Genomic DNA, 19,460 nt, shown 5'->3' on the forward strand with positions numbered 1-19,460 from the left:
AAATTATTCAATCTCATTAGCAAAAGATTTAAAATATTTATACAAGTACATATTTACCGAAATTATGTCAACTAAAGTTTACACCTTACAAAGCTCGAGCTATGGTAGCCCGGGTAGCTCAGTCGGTAGAGCATTGGACTTTTAATCCAAGGGTCCAGGGTTCAAGTCCCTGCTCGGGCGAAAATTTTTATTACAATTTTTGAGAGAATAATTGTGACTTAAAAGAAGATGTGTTATTTTGAGTATGGAAGCTGCCAGTAGAGTATTAATCTTTTTTAGAAAACTTAATTAGAATATTTTAAATATGCCAAAATTTAGATAATTAAATATATTTTGAAAAAACTTGTAAGAATAACACTATTTATTAAAAAAAGTTTCGCCCGAGCAGGGACTTGAACCCTGGACCCTTGGATTAAAAGTCCAATGCTCTACCGACTGAGCTACCCGGGCTACAATAACAAATGTTTTAAGTATAACAGCCATAACAGCTACGAAAATGTCAACTAAAAATAGAATATTTGCAATAGTCATTGTATAACATTATATTAGTAATCATTTAAAATTAGGCGGTAATATAAATCTTTTCTTATATTTATAATGTAACTTATATTTGACTTATATATTATAATATAATTATATTGTTTATATTTATAATTGATTTACATAAGTCTTTTTGTATTGTATTTACATACGTGGATTGCTATTAATACTTTGAATCTTGACAATACTAAGCGTTTTTTGGCGCTATCTGACGTTTCCAATTAGAAGTTTTATCTTAATAATCATAACCTTCCTTGGAACGTTTTGTTATTTGAATAGTACACTTTGTATTGTTTACAGTGACTTGAATATTTTGTTTCAGTGTTATTTAGGTAATGAGTTATTTTATAAACATTTTGGTGCGATGATTTTTTTATTCCATAAACTTACTTCGACTTTTGGTGATGAAGCGTTATCTTTGTATCATATGAAATGTTGGTACAACGAATTTAATCGTCGCTGCTATCCGCTCTAGGAAGAAAATCGTAAATGTGGTGCAAAATCAGTGGTTGCATCAGAAGACATTCATGCTGTGTGCATAGTAATATTGCAAGATCTTTATATGACTTACCGGGAAGTTGAGTCTTTCTTGGGAATTGCAATAACCAACATCAGTAAGATATTTTATGAACATTTAGGTCTAAAAACTACTTGCTTATGTTGGATTCCGCATGGATTGTGTAAAGCTCAAAAAGATTATCCTGTCAAATAAACGGCCAAGAATTACAATCGCTGTACATCAAAAACTATGTATAGTCTCTCCAAAGTAATTTTTTACGTACGTCATGTAAATTTGTGAAGTCGAAACGCCGCAATGTAACCGTATCAACCCTAAGTTTTAGTTCAGTTTGGCTTTGATATATAATACAACAAAATTCTAATATAAATAAAATAATTAAACAAAAATACTGTTATCAAAAATACTTTATTTTGACACTGTAGTTAATCTAATACATATATCATTGATGCAGTTAAAACTACAATTAAGTACACAGTTATAATAGTTTGTAGGTTATGGTTGTGTTTGATTATATTTACATTGATCTCTTTTCCATACCACCTATGAATTAGAGTTCTAGGTGCGTTTGTAGTTGTATCCATTAATCCTAGAGTCCTAATCCACCTAATTTACAATTGTATATCCAAGTAATATATTTATGTAAAAAAAAATCTTTGGATACACTAAATAACATTTACACAAATGAGCCCAAATAGAACAACAAATAGGGTCTTCCAAGACGATCCAAAACCGATGCAAATGTATGTGTATGCAAAACCACCTATATCTTCGGAATAACTGGTTATGTGGCAACCTTGTCGTTAGAATACCGTAGAATGGTGAACGTTAATAGGTGGCACATAACCATTTGTTTACCAGAAGTGCTTCATGAAATACGAAAACAGCAGCAACGAAGGAATATTTTTCATTGTAACAATTGCCTGAAATATCCATCTATTTGACTGGTCAAATGGTTGAATTCATGGATTATACTCCGTACAGCCTTGATTTGTTGGGCACCAAATAGCTCTTGTTTGTTTTCGCATTTCAGAATATTGCGTGGTCAGTCACGGCAGGGTTTTTCGGAACCTGAAAAAGCTGTTGCTGAATTCAGAAACCATGTTTTGTAGGTACCGAAATAAGAGTCTGAAGAATATAAATAGATAAATAGGTTTAGATATTTATTAAGCGAAGTTGTGTATATATAGTAGAATACAAAATACGTGTAGTAGATAGGCTAAATAAGGGTTTTGTTTAATTTTATTTAGTTATTACAACGATTATTACATACATATTTTATTTTAAAATGTTTTTTTTGTGTTAAAAATCTAAGTTTGATTGCTTTTTAATTTTTAGTAAGTACCTTATTTTTTTTTTTTTGGAGTCGGTCCATTTTTTTTCATAAAAATATTTCATTGAAAAGGCACTCGAAGAAAAGAACTAAACTAAACGAACTAGCCTGTCAAGGTCGTCCGGTTGTCAAACGTATGCAAACTTCTTCAAAACATTAGCGATAAGAGGTTATAAACCGGCAAACGTTGTCTTAACGTCTTGTTTGTTTTGATAAATTTCTAATCGCTGATTGTTATTAAAAATGCCGATTGCAGACAGAACAGATTGCGTCTCTTATCAGTTACTTCGAACAAGAACAAGATAATGGAGGCTCCCTCTTGCTATAAGATTCGTTAGAAAGGTAAGTATTTTTACTGTTAAATATTAAGTTGCTTCGGTTTTTATTGAAAATATTTTTAACGTGTGGCAGCCGCACTGAATATTAGATGAAGAAGAAGATCAACTTGTTGTTAGCTCTAGAAGAGATCAAATAAATGAAATGTATAAAAACAGTGAGTAGTTTTTGAAACCGTATAATAAAATGAAGGACTCTTATTATTTCAATTTGTGTATCTAGATGAGACATAGATATTTCAGAATGGGACACTGGGTCACTCATGGCAAGATGTTAATAAAAATAGTGTTAAGACAACGAAAGTTGATGGAAAAATGTAAGCGTTGGAATAACAATTGATGAGGTTTTGTTGGTCATAATATATATTGTTTTTTGTGCTGGAAACAGGAATGGTTAATAACACCTTCGGTTTAGATAAACTTGATCAGACACATTGAAGAAGAAATTGACAAAAGATGAAATTGTGAACAAATTGATAGATTAAAAATTAACAGCTTAATCATTCCCTTGAATTAAACTTTCTGAATGTGGGATTATGACTCAATGCTGACAATTTCCAAGACAGGGTGACTCTCATCACCGATCAGGAAAGAACTAAAGATGAGTATATAATTAATATACGATAACTGTAGGAAGTTATATTGTAGAGCGTGAACGATTTATGTGCATAGATATGTGTGTAATTATTCAGAATTATACATGACCATTGAGTTAGAATATATGAGGGGAAGATGAATGCTAAATATTCTCTAGATATAGTAAATGCATTAGGGAGAATTCAGTGATTAAGTTTATCAAGAATGGTGTACACAGGTAGTAACAGAAGAAACAAAAAAAAACAGTGTTATTAAAATTATTTGACGAGGATATACACCATCGAAGAAAACAAGATCTAAACATAAATAGGTAAATATGCTAATATATATAGATATTTGTTTGTCGTCTGCATATTAAAACCAAATAAATTTTAACAAAAAAGAGAACGAGCTCATGTTTATAGTGACAAATTCGTTCTAAACCGTATTAAAACCATTCGATATGGCAATTGCACGTACAAAAACCAGAAACTCGCATTCGGCCGTCCATAAATTCTTTGCCGTCGGGGTAATTTCCGAAACTGCGGGAAAAAAAACCAGGCCGTAGATCATCGGAATAGATGTATAAATCGGCCGTAAACTATTGGCCGGCCGTTGTGATATAAAATAGCGAGGTCCCGAAGGCACACTCGCGGCCACCTATATATGCGACTGGAACAGTCCAGCGACTTGATGCACGAGCTCGAACCGAAGCAAAAAGTTGCTAGTTTTTTGCGGCAATTTCCAATAAATTAGATAGTTAATATCGATATCAATTGGTTACGTCTATTATTATTTTTGGATGAAGATAATGATGAATGAGTTGTTCGTGTTCGTGCTTTTTATAAAGTTTTATATGGTATATAAATTTAAAGAAAATTTTAAGCAAAACTATCCATAGTCTAGCCAAAGAAGCAGAGAACATACGTCATCAAGATGCCTGTAGCAATTTGTAAATTTGGGCTAGAATGAGACAATATTTTCCTTCTCATTTTATTCTAGTTAAAAAGAGAAAGTGCTGTCTGATATGTTCGGACGCGTAAACGAGTGAGCCTGCAAAAATCGTTCGGTTGTTTAATGTCTGCAAGATTCTTCAAAATATTAGTTGTAACAATAAAATGTTATAAACTGGCACACGTTGTTTTAACGCTTTGGTTGTTTTGATACAATTCAAATCGCTGCTTATTAATACTCTGATTGACAATGTCGAAGTCAGACAGACAGATTGCGTCTCTAATCAGTTATTTCGAACGAGAGGAGGAAAAGGAGCGAGATAATGGAGGGCCCCCTATTGCCGGTAAAAATTGTTAGATGTACTCATTTTTACAGTTAAATATTAATTTGAAACGGTTTTTATTGAAAGTATTTTTAGCATGTTGCAGTTGCACTGAATAGTAGTATGGGCACGGTCATTAAAATATCTCAACAAATGAAAAATACAATCTTGGGTTAACCAAATAAAAAAACGGTCCTCATACCAAACGGGTGACGAATCCTGGCAAAGACGACAAGACGATCCACCTACTGCGGGTTCGAATCCTGCTGGGGCATGTTCGTAAATATATATTTGTGATTATTTAATATTTGTGATTGTCTTAGGCAAGAGTGTAAAATTCGACAAAGAAAATGATCCAGTCCCGCCAGTAATCAGGCTGGGTAAGAACTGATGTCTTCGGGGATGATATCTAAGTTGGTCACTTGCCATTTGGTAGGCTTAATGCAGAGGACCGTGGTTCGGAGTCCCCTTTAAACTATAGGTCCTGTTCAGATAAACCATCGTTGGTAAAAAAGAGACTTTAAATTAATCATCTTGATGTTAGTTCAATCAGAAATCAAATATATGAAATATATAAAAACATTGAGTAGTTTCTTCAATATTAACATAATTTAATACAATTATTTCAGAGGGAACTCTCTGGAAAGTATCCATAGTTGGGTTAGAGCTTTGAGATATGGCCCTTGAGGTCTGTAGAACATCCCTTCGTACACTATTAGCTAATACAGGATTTAAATAGATATCCCGATAAATAAAGATATCCCACGAGATGGTCTAATGGAACTTCCAGACATTTCTTTTAAAAGAATATAATTTTTGAAAGCATATAACAAAATCAAGAAAGATTTATTTTATCTCCTAGAACGTCAACAATCTGCCCGTAGGCAATAAGTATTATTATATGATTTCCGTTATATAATATAAGTAGCCTAAGATGTAGTAGATCACTTCAATAAGTGATCTAATGTACAACTTATAATTTAAATCTTATTCTAGATACTATTATAACTTATTTTAAAGTCTATCCTAACTTATTCTGAAAACTATTCTAGCTTATTCTAGAGATTATTAAATCTCACTCTATGAGTCTATTAATCAGTTCGTATGGCAGTTTGCGTTTGAGCCTACGCACTTCATTATCATCGCGCACATTTAACTGTTTGGCGAGTAATGTATGTATATATAGATGAGACATGAATATTTCAGAATGGCACATTGGGTCACTCATGGTAAGATCATAATAAAAAGTGTTAAGAAAATAAAAGTTGGCGGAAAACGTAAATGTTATAATATCAATCGATTAGGTGTTATTTGTTATAATATTTATTAATAATTCATTGTAGATATCTTGTATATCTATATATATGAAACAACTAAAGGAGAGTATATAATTAATATACGATAACTGTAGGAAGTTATATTGTAGAGTGTGAACGATTTATGTGCATAGATACGCGAGTAATTCTTCAGAATTATACATGAGCATTAGGTTAGAATGTATGAGAAGTGGATGAATAACTAACTGTTTTCTAGAAAATAGTAAATTCATTAGGGCGAATTCATTCTATCAAGAATGGTGTACACAAGTAGTAACAAAAGACTTAACGATGGTTTGACAATTAAGATTGCACCAAGCATATTTAATGTAAGATGTAATTAATAAAAATAAATCTCAATTTATTTTAAGTTTGCATAACCTTAAATTACTTAAAAGGTATAATTTTACTTCTTTGAATTTCCAGTGCTATTAAAAATATGAAAAAGCAACGATGAAGAATAGAATAGCTTTGAAAAGTAATACTGACCGGCTTCAAATCGTTCAGTGGTTCGAATCCTGCTGGGGCATGGTTGTAAATTTATGTTTGTGATTGTCCTAGGCAAGAGTGCAAAATCCGACAAAAATATGATCTTAGTGACGCCAGTAACCAGGCTGGGTAAGACCGGATATCTTATCGGATGATTTCTAAGTTGGTCACTCGCCAGTCGGTAGGTTTAATTCCGAGGACCGTGGTTCGGAGTCCACGTTAAACTGTAGGTCCAGTCCAGATAAACCCTCGTTGGTAAAAAGGGGACTTTGAAATATAAAAAGTTATACGGTACTCAATATTTCAGAATTCAAAATAATCCTTTTTAACTAATTTATTATTCTTATAATCTCTTTCAATGAACTTATATTTAGCTAGCTAAGCTTTCACACTAATTATACTGGTTACATATGTATTACAACTATCAAGTATAGATATTGATTAATGAAACGTTTTATTGTGACTATGATAACGTTAATGCTTTCACGACTCCAAACTCGATTCAGTCTAACTGAAAATATTCGAAATCAATCGATCAACTCTTTTAAAGAACTTATTCAATCAATCCCGGCTACGTTTATTTACTTCCCACTCGCTTCATCTTTCAAATAATCTTTTCACGGAACTCAATCTATATTAGTTGATGGTTTGTCTGGCCTCCCATGCCAGTCGTTTAGAGGGCGATAATATTACGTAATAACGTTATTAGCATATATAAATCATACATAAAACTATGTTAGACATGTGTCACGAGGACGGATGAAAAACGAGCCGGGCGCGAACTGTGCGAAAGAAATTACTTTAAAATTCAGTAATCGTTTTGATGGTTAGATGGTATCGCTCATGCTGAAGAATAAGACTCGAGTTTAGGGGAACTTGGGGATTTTAAGATCGGAATCGGCTGTAGGGAGATGAAAAAAGGTTGTGATCTCATTCTTGTTAAAAAAACGAATCCGTTCAAATATATACGTCCTAATTAATTTGTTTTTCTCACGCATATTATCATTATATTAGAATTTAAAATAAAGATTCCAAGTTCAGATATGTTCTCCTTTTTCCTACTCCTATTTGTTTAGATATACAAGTACAGTCTATCCAAAGTTATTTAAATTTGTGACGTCAAAACGTCGCAATGTTGTCGTATCAACTCTGAGTTTCAGTTCAGTTTGGCTTTAACATACAATAAAATTTAATCTAAATAAAATAGTTATACAAAAATACCCTTACCAAATATAATTTATTTTAACATTATAGTAAATCTAATGCATTTATTATTAAAGGCTTTAAAACTACAATTAAGTACACAGTTATAAGTTTGTAGGTTAGGGTTATGTTTGATTGTATTTACATTGAACTATTTTCCATACCACCTATGAGTTAGAGTTCTAGGCGCGTTTTGTATTTATCAATATCCCTAGGTTGTCTAATCCACCTAATTTTTACTCTTATTCTAATTCTAATTCTTTTTCTCCTGACACATTTTTACCAAATGCTCATCTATATTCTGAACAATTACACATATATCTGAGTACATACATTTTTTACACTATACAATAAGATTTCCTATAGTTATTTTATATTAATTATTTACTGAACTTTACTTGTTACCATTCTCATCACCCTGTCTTAGAAATTGGCAGCATTGAATCATATCATATTCGGAAAATTTCATTCAAGTGAATAAGAAAGCTGTTAATTTCAAATCTTTCTCACATTTTTCACAATTTCATCATTTGTCAATTTCTTCTTCAATATGTCGAGTTCATCCAAACCGAAGGTATTATTAACCATTCCTGTTTCCAGCATGAAGCATAATATATCTGTAATGAATTATTAGTAAATATTATGAATAATAAGACCCAATCAATTGTTATTCCAAATTTCCATCAACTTTAGTTGTCTTAATATTATTTTTATTTCATTTTGCCATGAATGGCAGTTGGGTATACTGATTCCAATCTGAAAGATCCTTCTCTCATTTGAATGCATAAATAGAGATAATAACTTTTCCTTTATTTTATTATATGATTTTAAAATTTTAATTTTTAAAAAAATATCCAGTTCCATTAAACCTATTCCATACTTTTCAGACTAACACTTTTCTTTGAAATAATTGTATTAAATTATGTTTTTATTGAAAAACTACTCACTGGTTTTATACATTTCATATATTTAATAATATCAAGCTGAACTTGATTTGTCACCGGTTTCGTACAAGGACGGGTTTTTTCGACGAAAGATCCTATTTTTAAATTTTTGAGAAAAATATTTTCAATAAAAATCGCAGCAAATTAATGTTTAACAGTAAAATGCTTACCTCTCTAACGAATTTTAGTGGCAAGAGGGGTCCTCCATTATCTCGTTCCTGTTCGAAGTAACTGATTAGAGACGCAATCTGTTCTGTCTGGTTTGGGAATTTTTAATCAGAGTAATAATAAGCAGCGATTTGAAATTTATCAAAACAAGCAAAGCATTAAAATAACGTTTGCCGGCTTGTAACCTCTTATCACTATTGTTTTGAAAATTCTTTTATACGTCTGACAGCTGGACGACTTTGACAGGCTAGTTCGCTTCAGACAGCTAATTCGAATTTATCAGGCAGCATTGTGGCTCTTTTTATTAAAATATTGTCTGATCCTAAAACGAATTTACAAATTGCAACAGGAAATACATTAAACATCTTGATGACATATGTACAAAAATTTTTTAAAATTTTTTAAAAAATTTGGATAGACTGTATAAAGATGTGCAAAGTGTAACTAATTATTCTTAATTAAAGAATAACTAATATAATACAAATAAGAATAGTCTAAAGATTCCTACGACTCGTTGAAAAACTTCTGAATAAAGGAGACCACATATATATTTTTAGGATACATCCATTGATCGCCATATTCTGTGTTTCAAGAGGTTAATTTGAACTTGGTTGACGTTGTAGTTAATACGATAAGACGAAACTCCTACTGTTGCTATAGTAGCGGAAGTGAATCCTGATGGGACACGATTGTAAATTTATGTCAATGATTGTTTATAGCATATCATCAGCCAAGAGTGTAAAACCCGAGAAGGAAAATCATCATTTTCACGCCAGTTGTTACTGTTACTACTACTAGAATTAAATCCATATGTTTTTTAGTTAGCCCTAACCCTCAAAAGATCCGTGTATACATTTGACAGATATCGGAATTAGTTTGTGAATTATAACATTTTAAATGAAGCAAATTTTGTTATTGTGTAAAAAATGGATACAAAGGAATTTCGCGTGTTGATAAAATATTGCTTTTTGAAGGGAAAAATACAGTTTAAGCAAAAAATTGGCTTGATGTCGAGTTTCCGGGCACTTCCCCAGGAAAGTCAACCATCAAGGATTGATATGCTAAGTTTAGACATGGTGAAATGAGCACCGAAGACGTTGAACGCAATGGACGCCCAAAAGAGGTTGTTACCGACGAAAACATTTAAAAAATCCATAAAATGATTTTGAATGACCAGCAGACACTCTAAAGATATCAGGATATAGAATATTTGGATATTAGAAAGCTCTGTGCAATGTGGGTGCCGCGCGATCACACTTTTGACTAAAAACAACGACGAGTGATGATTCGGAACAGTGTTGATGTCTGTGAGTGAAGATAATCAAGCGTAATAAACCTGAATTTTTGTATCGATATGTGACAGTGGATCCATCATTTCACTCCGAAGTCCAATCAATAGTCATTCGAGTGGAGTGCACACGATGAGCCCGCTCCAAAGCGTGGAAAAACGCAACTGCAAAAAACGCGGCTGGCAAAGTTATGGCGTCTGCATTTTGGGATGCGCATGTAATAATTTTCATTCACTGCCTTGAAGAAGGAAGGACCATCAACAGCGACTATTACATTGCGTTATTGGGCTGTTTGATGGACGAAATCGCCGAAAAAAACGGCCGCATTTAAAGAAAAAGAAAGTGCTGCTTCACCAAGACAACGCACCCTGTCACAAGTCAGTGAAAATGATGGCAAAAATCCAAGAATTGGGCTTCGAATTGCTTCCTCATCCACCGTATTTTCCAGATCTGGCCGCCAGCGACTATTTCTTGTTCTCAGATCTCAAAAGAATGCTCGCTGGGAAGAAATTTTCGACGAATGAAGACGACATCGTACGACAAAACTGGTATCGAAAAGCTGTAGGGTTGCTATAATCAGTGTACCTATCACCCTTGAAGGGAATTATGTTGAATAAAAAAACTAATTTTGCCAAAAAAATGTGTTTTACTGTGGTAGGTCGGGGACTTTTCAATTGACATGTTAAGCCCTAGTTGGTAAAAAAGAGGCTCTCGTATATATACATTACATATACCCATATATATATATATTGTAGCGAATTGAGGCATGTCGAATTTTACATCGTGGAATAACGGTCTACAAAATACCCAGAAATATAATCCCAGATGTTGAACACGGGCGGGGTGCCAATTGGAACCCGACACCGAATAGCTGGCGGCAACCCCGAGACGTTTATCTGGGATATTACTGAAGGGTATTTCGGTCATTCAGTGCTCAACCCTCGTTTGGTTAAGACGTGCCACCATCGACTGCCCAAGCCTCGTCAACAGGTAACTCCGCTGCCATCCGTTTTATTATTTGTGTTTTCACATTTTTTTTATATCGTTAATAAATAACGGTCACATCATGTAAACACCACTGTTTCATTTCGATTTACCTCCATTCACCGAGCCACATCATTTACCCTAAAGTGGTGACCCCGACGTGATCTTTCGCAAAATTGGGTTTGGACTCGTGAATGGAGGGTACGTAGAAAATGGTGTATTTTACGTGGCCGTTATATTTTTTTTGTTTCAAAATTTTAAATATTTTTAATTTGATTCGTTTTCAATTTTACCTTCTAGATTCATTTTCATTTTATTCCGATTAATTTCATTATTTCCAATTCATTTTTTAAAATTTTTTTTTTTGTCAAAATTTTTATTTCACAATCTTTTGGAATATTTTTACGTCACTGCTTAATCATCAGCGTCTCGGCTAAACATTTCTTTCGGCGCTATGTTTAAATCATAATGTCTTCCTTCGCTCGCCGTCTCCGTCATAATGGCAGATATTTTGATTTAAAAGGCTTTGGGCAGCTTCGGTCGGATACCGTCGTTATTTGTTTTTTTTCTGAATTAACCTAACGTATGTGACTACGGATTAGTCACAGAGCAGCTCCAGAAGCTAGGTACCGATTGCAGTCACCGTAGACTCGTTATGTCTTCGCCGAAGTACCAGAATTGCTAACGTCTCGTCGTCAAAGAAAATAAGCTACCACGTCGTCGAACAGTCGATCCTCCCACAGCGTCGATTACGGGAGCCCTGTCTGAAGAATAGCTTGTTGTCAACGTCGTCGATGGACCACATTCAAGTGCCAAAGCGACGATGATGCAACGGTATCTGTAGGACCGGAAGATATCAACAGCCGTACCAGATCACAACCGTTTCGAACTATCATATTTTTTCAAAGCCCAGTTTACACAGCACATTTTGTTTGGTATATGTTTTTTTTTGTATTTGATATTTTTTGCAAACATTTTTGTATTTTTGTTGAAGTAATTTTATGTAAAATTCTGGCAGGGGAGTATTGTAGCGAATTGAGGCATGTCGAATTTTACATCGTGGAATAACGGTCTACAAAATACCCAGAAATATAATCCCAGATGTTGAACACGGGCGGGGTGCCAATTGGAACCCGACACCGAATAGCTGGCGGCAACCCCGAGACGTTTATCTGGGATATTACTGAAGGGTATTTCGGTCATTCAGTGCTCAACCCTCGTTTGGTTAAGACGTGCCACCATCGACTGCCCAAGCCTCGTCAACAGGTAACTCCGCTGCCATCCGTTTTATTATTTGTGTTTTCACATTTTTTTTATATCGTTAATAAATAACGGTCACATCATGTAAACACCACTGTTTCATTTCGATTTACCTCCATTCACCGAGCCACATCATTTACCCTAAAATATATATATATATATATATATATATATATATATATATATATATATATATATATATATAAATATTTATATATAAATATATATAATATTTTTATATAATATTTTTATATAATATTTATATATAAATATATATATAAATCAATATTTGAATTAATAGAAAATATTATTTTTATTGTGTAACCTAAAATAAGCAGGTGGAGAAAGTGCTGCTAGTGATACTGCGCTCTCATCTTTGATTATTTTGTAGTTGATTGTTGTATTATTTTTAAAACATATATCTTTATTCTAATAGACCGATTTAAAAACCTTCAATTTTCAGTAACTTTAAAATTTTATATCCGTAATATATAATCTACATATTTACAGGCAATGTAGCGTAATTTATTTTCTACACATTGTCATGGACTCGATTATTTTTTACAACCTCGTGGGGTCTCCTCCGGTGGAAATCGAAATAAATTGCGATTAAAATTGAATTAACGTTCCGGTGGTAAACACCCCTGGCGTTGAAATGGTGACAGTCGAGCGACAATAAAACGAATCCAGATACATATCTAAGAAAATTGGATATTTGATAATTCATCTTGAACACTAAATAATATCCCGTAACATTAACGTCAAATCTCAAGGGGTGAATGGCGACTCTTCACATCTGTGCGTTGTTGTACATCCCCGAGCTCGACAGGGGTTGATTTCCGCTAAGTTATACCAGTGGCGTAACTTACAGCTTTGTAGAAATACAAATTTATATCATATAATCATAACGATATTTTTGAAATAATATTTTTCAAGAAGACGAATTTAATTTAAGCTGATACAATATACAAAACCGATCAACTACCCTTATCTCATTTTTTTTATTACTTCTAATATTTTTCTTATTTCAGTTATTTGTCTCTTTGTAATTAACTTTTGTTAAAATGCATTCTTCAAATTATTGCTACGAAACTATATTTTTGAAATGAGACAAATAGTGCAAAATATTTTGAACGTTGATATTTTTAAAGCATTGAATATGTTATGATCCATTATTTAGCATATTTGAAAAATCTTCATTTGATACGACATGACGCTTGATAATACAATGATATGGATATATGATATAATACAAGATGAACTCTATAAAAGCGTAATATGACGTCAAATCAGGTATATTGACCCAAAATACAAACAAGTAAAGCCAAAGTTTTAAATTGATTGCTTAGTTAAAAAAACACTGCTTAAAGATAATAAGTGCAGCTGGTCCTACATTATGATAAAGTTTATAGATGGTATATTAGAAGCTGATAATAAATGATATCATTATAGGAGGTTGCTATAGATTGCAATTTACAGATTTGAGCCGAACATTGGAAAGGAAAGGTCATTATATAAGAGGAAACGTAAAAATTATATTCCCACATTTTTACCGGATATTGCCCATATCAATTCTCATTTGTTCTTAGAAGTATTTCTTTTCCATATATTCGAAAAGGTAGAAACTCTTAGATGCCACCAACAGTCATATTGTGGCCATTGTGTCGTAGAAACAAATCATCAAGAAAATGAGGAAAAGCAATGGCTAGTGATGGACAATCTTTTGATAAATAATAATTATAAATATGAGGTAAAATTTGGTAAATAATAAATATGTTTCGAAAAAATAATTCTTGCACTTGGTTTATTATGTTAATTTTTAATATTATATTGGATCGTGTAAGAGCTTTTGGATAATCCAAATAGGCTCTATATATATATATGTCTATCTGTCTAGGCTGCATGTTTATTTGACATATTTGTTTGTGAACTGCTAAATAGTTTACGTAATTTAGTTTTACGTTAGATAATTTCAAATTTGCCTTCAAAAAGTATTATGAAAATCGATTTGTGGATTCTTTATCCATACGAATAGGTTTACTACAATGATTTTAACCATAGCCGGTGGATAATAAGTGATGTAAACCTGATGGTTGTTTCTGGTATGCAAAAAATGTTTTTAAGTGATTTTATATAAATGATAATGAAAATAAATAAAAGTAGATGTAAATAATAAATTTTATGCAAAAATCAGCGAGCAGATGATCGGTTTACCATTCATTTTCTATCAAGATGAAAATATTACACAATCAGTCTAAAATCAGAATTACGTTTTAAAGTACGAATTGCTTCAACATTAAGCTACTTTGCCAAACTTAGCTACCCTCTGATTTTTGGCTTATCCTATTTGTTTAAAACATTTAAACATCTATCATAATTAATTTGCTGGATGAGTTGAACTTCCCATTCGAGCTTCAACAGTGTATCCTTCACAACTATTATAATATGTAGTCGAGGGTTGTCACGTAAGAGGATTTCATATCTCGACATTTTTTGCTGATCTCACTATATCCACAGAAATACTTTATATCCATGAATATTCGGTGTCGATGTGGGTGACTCTTCTGGACTAACCGATAATATTTTACATTTGAGATTGTCGTAGTAACGCTTTGTTAATAACCCCACAGAAAAAGCTTTTTTTTCCCTGCTAAGCAATGAAACTGCTATATTTAAACGATTTACAAATGGCAAATGGATGGGGAAGATTGTAATATATATTGAAATCTTTATCTAAATCGATAATTGAATACTAAAAGTAAGCAGTATCTCTTGTGCAAATCTAACACGTTATATAAGTGAGTGGTACAATTTTCTGGAAGACTACGGCACTGTCGTCCGATTATTTTAAATTAAACTAACCGCAGCGCGACATACTGTATGTCATTACGATTTCATGAAACGTGTCATTGATTTTCATCGGTGTTGGGCCGACACAACAACAGACACCGAGGGAATTGGCCGGCGACCGCTCAAGGGAAACTTGCGGTGTCATATTTTTGGGTAATGCTATGATAATTTTACGAGCTACACGTACCGATATGAATAAACAATGTACCCGGAGATGCCCTTAGACTGGTTTTCGACGACATCCTTCGGGAAGCTACCCCTTATTCTTTAAAATATCATTTTTATATAATGTTGCTCTACAAACATTCAATATTTTGGCTGGTTAGGAAATATCATATATAAACTATTTCCTTAAGATTATTAAGAAGTATTCAGCCGGAACATATATGTATCAATAGTGACGATAATATTGATGTATGCATGCTGTAAAATGTTATGATTTTGAAATTTAGCTGACAAAATATTAGAAGGTTGATGATGATATTGGACAGAATATTTTGGAAGAGGAACATTCAACAACTGATTGCTTAGTTGATTTTCCAAGTATGGCTTCGTAAATATCAAGTTATAAAATAGTATGAGTATTATCATTAAGCAACAATTAATGAAAATAGGTAAATTGACACTGAAGTTATCAGAGTTTTTTAAAGTAAATTTATAATAGTTCAAATGTACACACTTTTAAAACAACCTGACCTAACTGTTAAATTTGATGGTTTTGACAGTTTTCCTCTGCATAAAATAACAATTTTCAATTTAGTATCATTGAGTTATTCAATGTGTGCAGACGTTAATCATAAAACTCTCAAAATTGCATTTAGGGGCCATCACTTTTGTTGCTCGTTGATGAGCCAGTTCAGGATAGCCAACCACATTCACACCGAGTGGTATATTGATGCTATTCAAGTATTGCTGTGCGTATGCTATTGAAAGATGTAGTGTTGCAACAAAAACCACCGGCGAGTTACAAATGCTAATTCATCCTCTAGCATGGTAAGGATGGGCCATATGTTGATGTTATATAATTTAATAATAGATTTATGAAAACAACTGCTAACTCCCTCAGGACGCCATCTTCGAAAAAGCACGTACTGGCTGAACTAATTCAACTTCAATGTGTCAAATATATTGGCTGATGAGATGCAAATCAAGTTATTTCTAAACAACAAGGTATTGAGTACGAATCAACAACGACTTATTTCATCATCCTGGAATTCAAATACAGGGTATTGTTAGCAAGTTAACGTAACTATTATACCTCAGTTAACATTCAAGCTTTCAAAATCACCCCTAGTCCGTGTATTGTCGATATAAGCATCAGAGATGGAGCCTTTACATCTACCACTGAAACTACCACTTCCTTAAATTCGCGGTAAGATCGATTGCACCGCTTTCGTCCACCTATTTAGTCTCTTCTTCGTCTCATCCTCCTATCCCAACTGCCATCTCTCTATCCGTGTATACAGCACGTCCTCTATTATTCCTGACTTACTCTCCGAGACAAGATTTCGCTCTATATTTACTCAATTTCCTAAATTTCCTCCCTGAATTTCACGCCTTTCCTTATAGACTCTTCCCTCCGTCTATATTCCGAGATGGAACATACTACCTCTACCTGGAGTACAACCACATTTATACTGATGGCTCCAAATCTAGTACAGGACTTGGTTGTGCCTTTGTCTATAAGGAGCAAACCTGGCTTTTCAGGCTTACAGGACAGAAAATGATCCTCACCGTCTTATACCAGGCCCTAAGTTTTTGTAAATTAATTTCTTAGAACTTCAACAATCTGCCCGTGGGCGATAAGTATTATTATATTATTTTCGTTATACGATATAACTATCCTGACATGTAGAAGATCGCTTCAGTAAGTGGTCTGCTGTACAAACTTATAATTTAAATATTATTATAGATTCTAACATATTCTAAAGTCTTTTCTAAATTAATCTGGAGATAACTATATCTCACTATATATTGCTATTAATTAGTTCGTATGGTAGTTTGCGTTTCAACCTACGCACTTCAATGTCATCGCGTACTTTTAACTGTTTGGCGTGTGCATTGGGATGTACTCACAGACATTCAGAGTACTTCGCACTAACACTTAGAATCACACTCGTTATGGGATCTAAGGTGATATCGCACTTAATCAGTTTGTTGGAGACGTAATACAGCGCATCGGGGATGACTTGTAATATTTTATTTTGGAACTTCTGAAGGATGGTTATGTTAGATTTGCTAGTAATACCCACAGTTCAATATCATAGGTATAAATGGGCTGTATAAGTATGTATTGACTTATACAGCAAAACTTTGTTATCTAATGATAATTTAGATTTATACCCTATCAACCAATACATTTACCCAATCATAGAGAAAATGGTTCGTCTTTTCAGTTTCTTACAGTCTGTTGGATTGTTTCCTTGAAAGTTATATGGGTATCTCGTAAATTCAAATACCTAAGTCTCCAATGACACTTGTTGCTGACTCTAGTATAGATCCTCTTTGACGTTAGGATACTTGGCAATGAACAAACAGATGTCGAGGTGAAGTCTTCCATCTACTCTCAACTCCCTATCGAAAACATACGTATCCACACTGAGTTCTATGCCATTATCCGAGCCTTTATAAGAGAGACAATACGAGGACGCTGGGTCTTGGAGAATGGATTAAACTCTTTGAAATCAAAAATGACTTTTAGTCTCCTTCTTTTTTGCCTCTACCTACTCTCATGCAGTGAAATTCAATCGGTTGAAACTGGGACATTGTCGTTTCTAGGATAGTCACTTGATGTTCTCAAGCACTCCAGCAAGCTGTGAATTCTATGACTAATTCCCCGTTTCTGCCTTTGAGCTACTGCTATATAAATTCTTCCTGTAATCCGGAATGTTGGCATTTCGTTGTGTTTTAGTTTAATTTGCTACATACATTTTATCCACGTCTTCTGTCTATTAATGAATGTGCGGCTTTAAACATAAAATATAATTGTATAGTCGCGAAATGACGATAAAATCGTTCAAAAAGCAAGCTAAGGATACACTTAGAGTCTAAACAGGTTCGTGTGGTTTGGTTCGCTTCAATTTTCTGATTTCCTGCATCTTGTCCAGTAGCTGTATTGTTTTCACATTGCTGTGATTTTGCAACCTTATTTCATGTTTTAAGGCGAAATCTTGAATCACTTCGTACATCCATTTTATTTCGAGATCATCATGCAACTCTTCGTTGGTTATGCATGGATAAGCATTGATAATTAATCGTAAAACTTTGTTTTGAGTGCGTTGGATTACTAGTTGGTTTGGTGTTTTATATAGGTCTAAATTGGCTTTATGATTGACTGATAAATCAGATTCTGTGATTTTAGATCAAGTTTAGAGTATCTCCGGACTAACCAGTATGGTTGGTTAACTTTGAGTCTAATGTGCTCTGCTCTGCTAACCTACCATCGAGATGTATTCCGAGGTATTTAGAAATTCTTGAGGAATCGGGCATCCGTCAAGAGACACAATTAGATTTTTGTCTTAACGCAAAATTAACACGGATATATTAAGAGCTATTTAAGTTGTATTTTCTGATCTCTAGTCCATCTGTAGATCTTGTTGACCGCTATTTGTTCTCTATAGCCTTAGGCAGAGTTACATGATTTGCCAGATGTTGGGATATTAGCAGTATAGAGCTGGTAGAAATGGTCCCAAGTCACTACCTTGTGGAAATACAGCCAAAATAGGTTGAATTATTGAGAGTGCCCCTTCATCCGATACTCTAAATTTTCTTTCGAAAGTATATAAGTTCAGCAATCGACAGCAATTCGGTAACAATATGCTTCTTTTTCAAATTAATCCCAAATGCCATACCCGATCAAAAGCTTGTGAGATGTCTAGGAATACTACCAGGCAGTATTTCTTTTTTTCCAATGTCTTTCAATTTATTTTCCCTTTCTTCTTCATCCGAGATGTATTCCGAGGTATTTAGGAATTCTTGAGGGATCGGGCATCCATCAAGTGACCCTATTAAATTTTTGCCTTAACGCAAAATTAACACGGATATATTAAGAGCTATTTAAGTTGTATTTTCTGATCTCTAGTCCATCTGTAGATCTTGTTGACCGCTATTTGTTGTCAGCTTTAGGCAGAGATTAGCAGTATAGAGCTGATAGAAATGGTCCCAAGTCACTACCTTGTGGAAATACAGCCGAAATAGGTTGAAGTATTGAGAGTGCCCCTTCATCCGATACTCTAAATTTTCTTTCGAAAGTATATAAGTTCAGCAATCGATAGCAATTCGGTAGCAATATGCTTCTTTTTCAAATTAATCCCAAATGCCATACCCGATCAAAAGCTTGTGAGATGTCTAGGAATACTACCAGGCAGTATTTCTTTTTTT

At 33.6% G+C, this 19,460-nt stretch overlaps 1 long non-coding RNA gene and 2 other non-coding genes across 3 annotated transcripts; 2 read left to right on the plus strand and 1 right to left on the minus strand.

Annotated features, from left to right (window-relative positions):
* Window positions 1-107: 107 nt before the first annotated feature.
* TRNAK-UUU (transfer RNA lysine (anticodon UUU)) lies at window positions 108-180 on the plus strand. Its single transcript has one exon. It is a non-coding gene; the product is annotated as a tRNA-Lys (tRNA).
* A 197-nt stretch (window positions 181-377) lies between these two features.
* Window positions 378-450, minus strand: TRNAK-UUU (transfer RNA lysine (anticodon UUU)). Its single transcript has one exon. It is a non-coding gene; the product is annotated as a tRNA-Lys (tRNA).
* Window positions 451-2,632: 2,182 nt separating this feature from the next.
* Window positions 2,633-3,210, plus strand: LOC143189850 (uncharacterized). The gene is made up of 4 exons (XR_013004098.1): window positions 2,633-2,732; window positions 2,802-2,883; window positions 2,949-3,042; window positions 3,114-3,210. It is a non-coding gene; the product is annotated as an uncharacterized LOC143189850 (long non-coding RNA).
* Window positions 3,211-19,460: the final 16,250 nt, after the last annotated feature.

Source organism: Rhynchophorus ferrugineus, unplaced genomic scaffold (genome assembly GCF_030347505.1).
Source record: "Rhynchophorus ferrugineus isolate W39M unplaced genomic scaffold, kcgeb_rfMv2 rfM1, whole genome shotgun sequence".
NCBI classification, from domain to species: Eukaryota; Metazoa; Arthropoda; class Insecta; order Coleoptera; family Curculionidae; genus Rhynchophorus; species Rhynchophorus ferrugineus.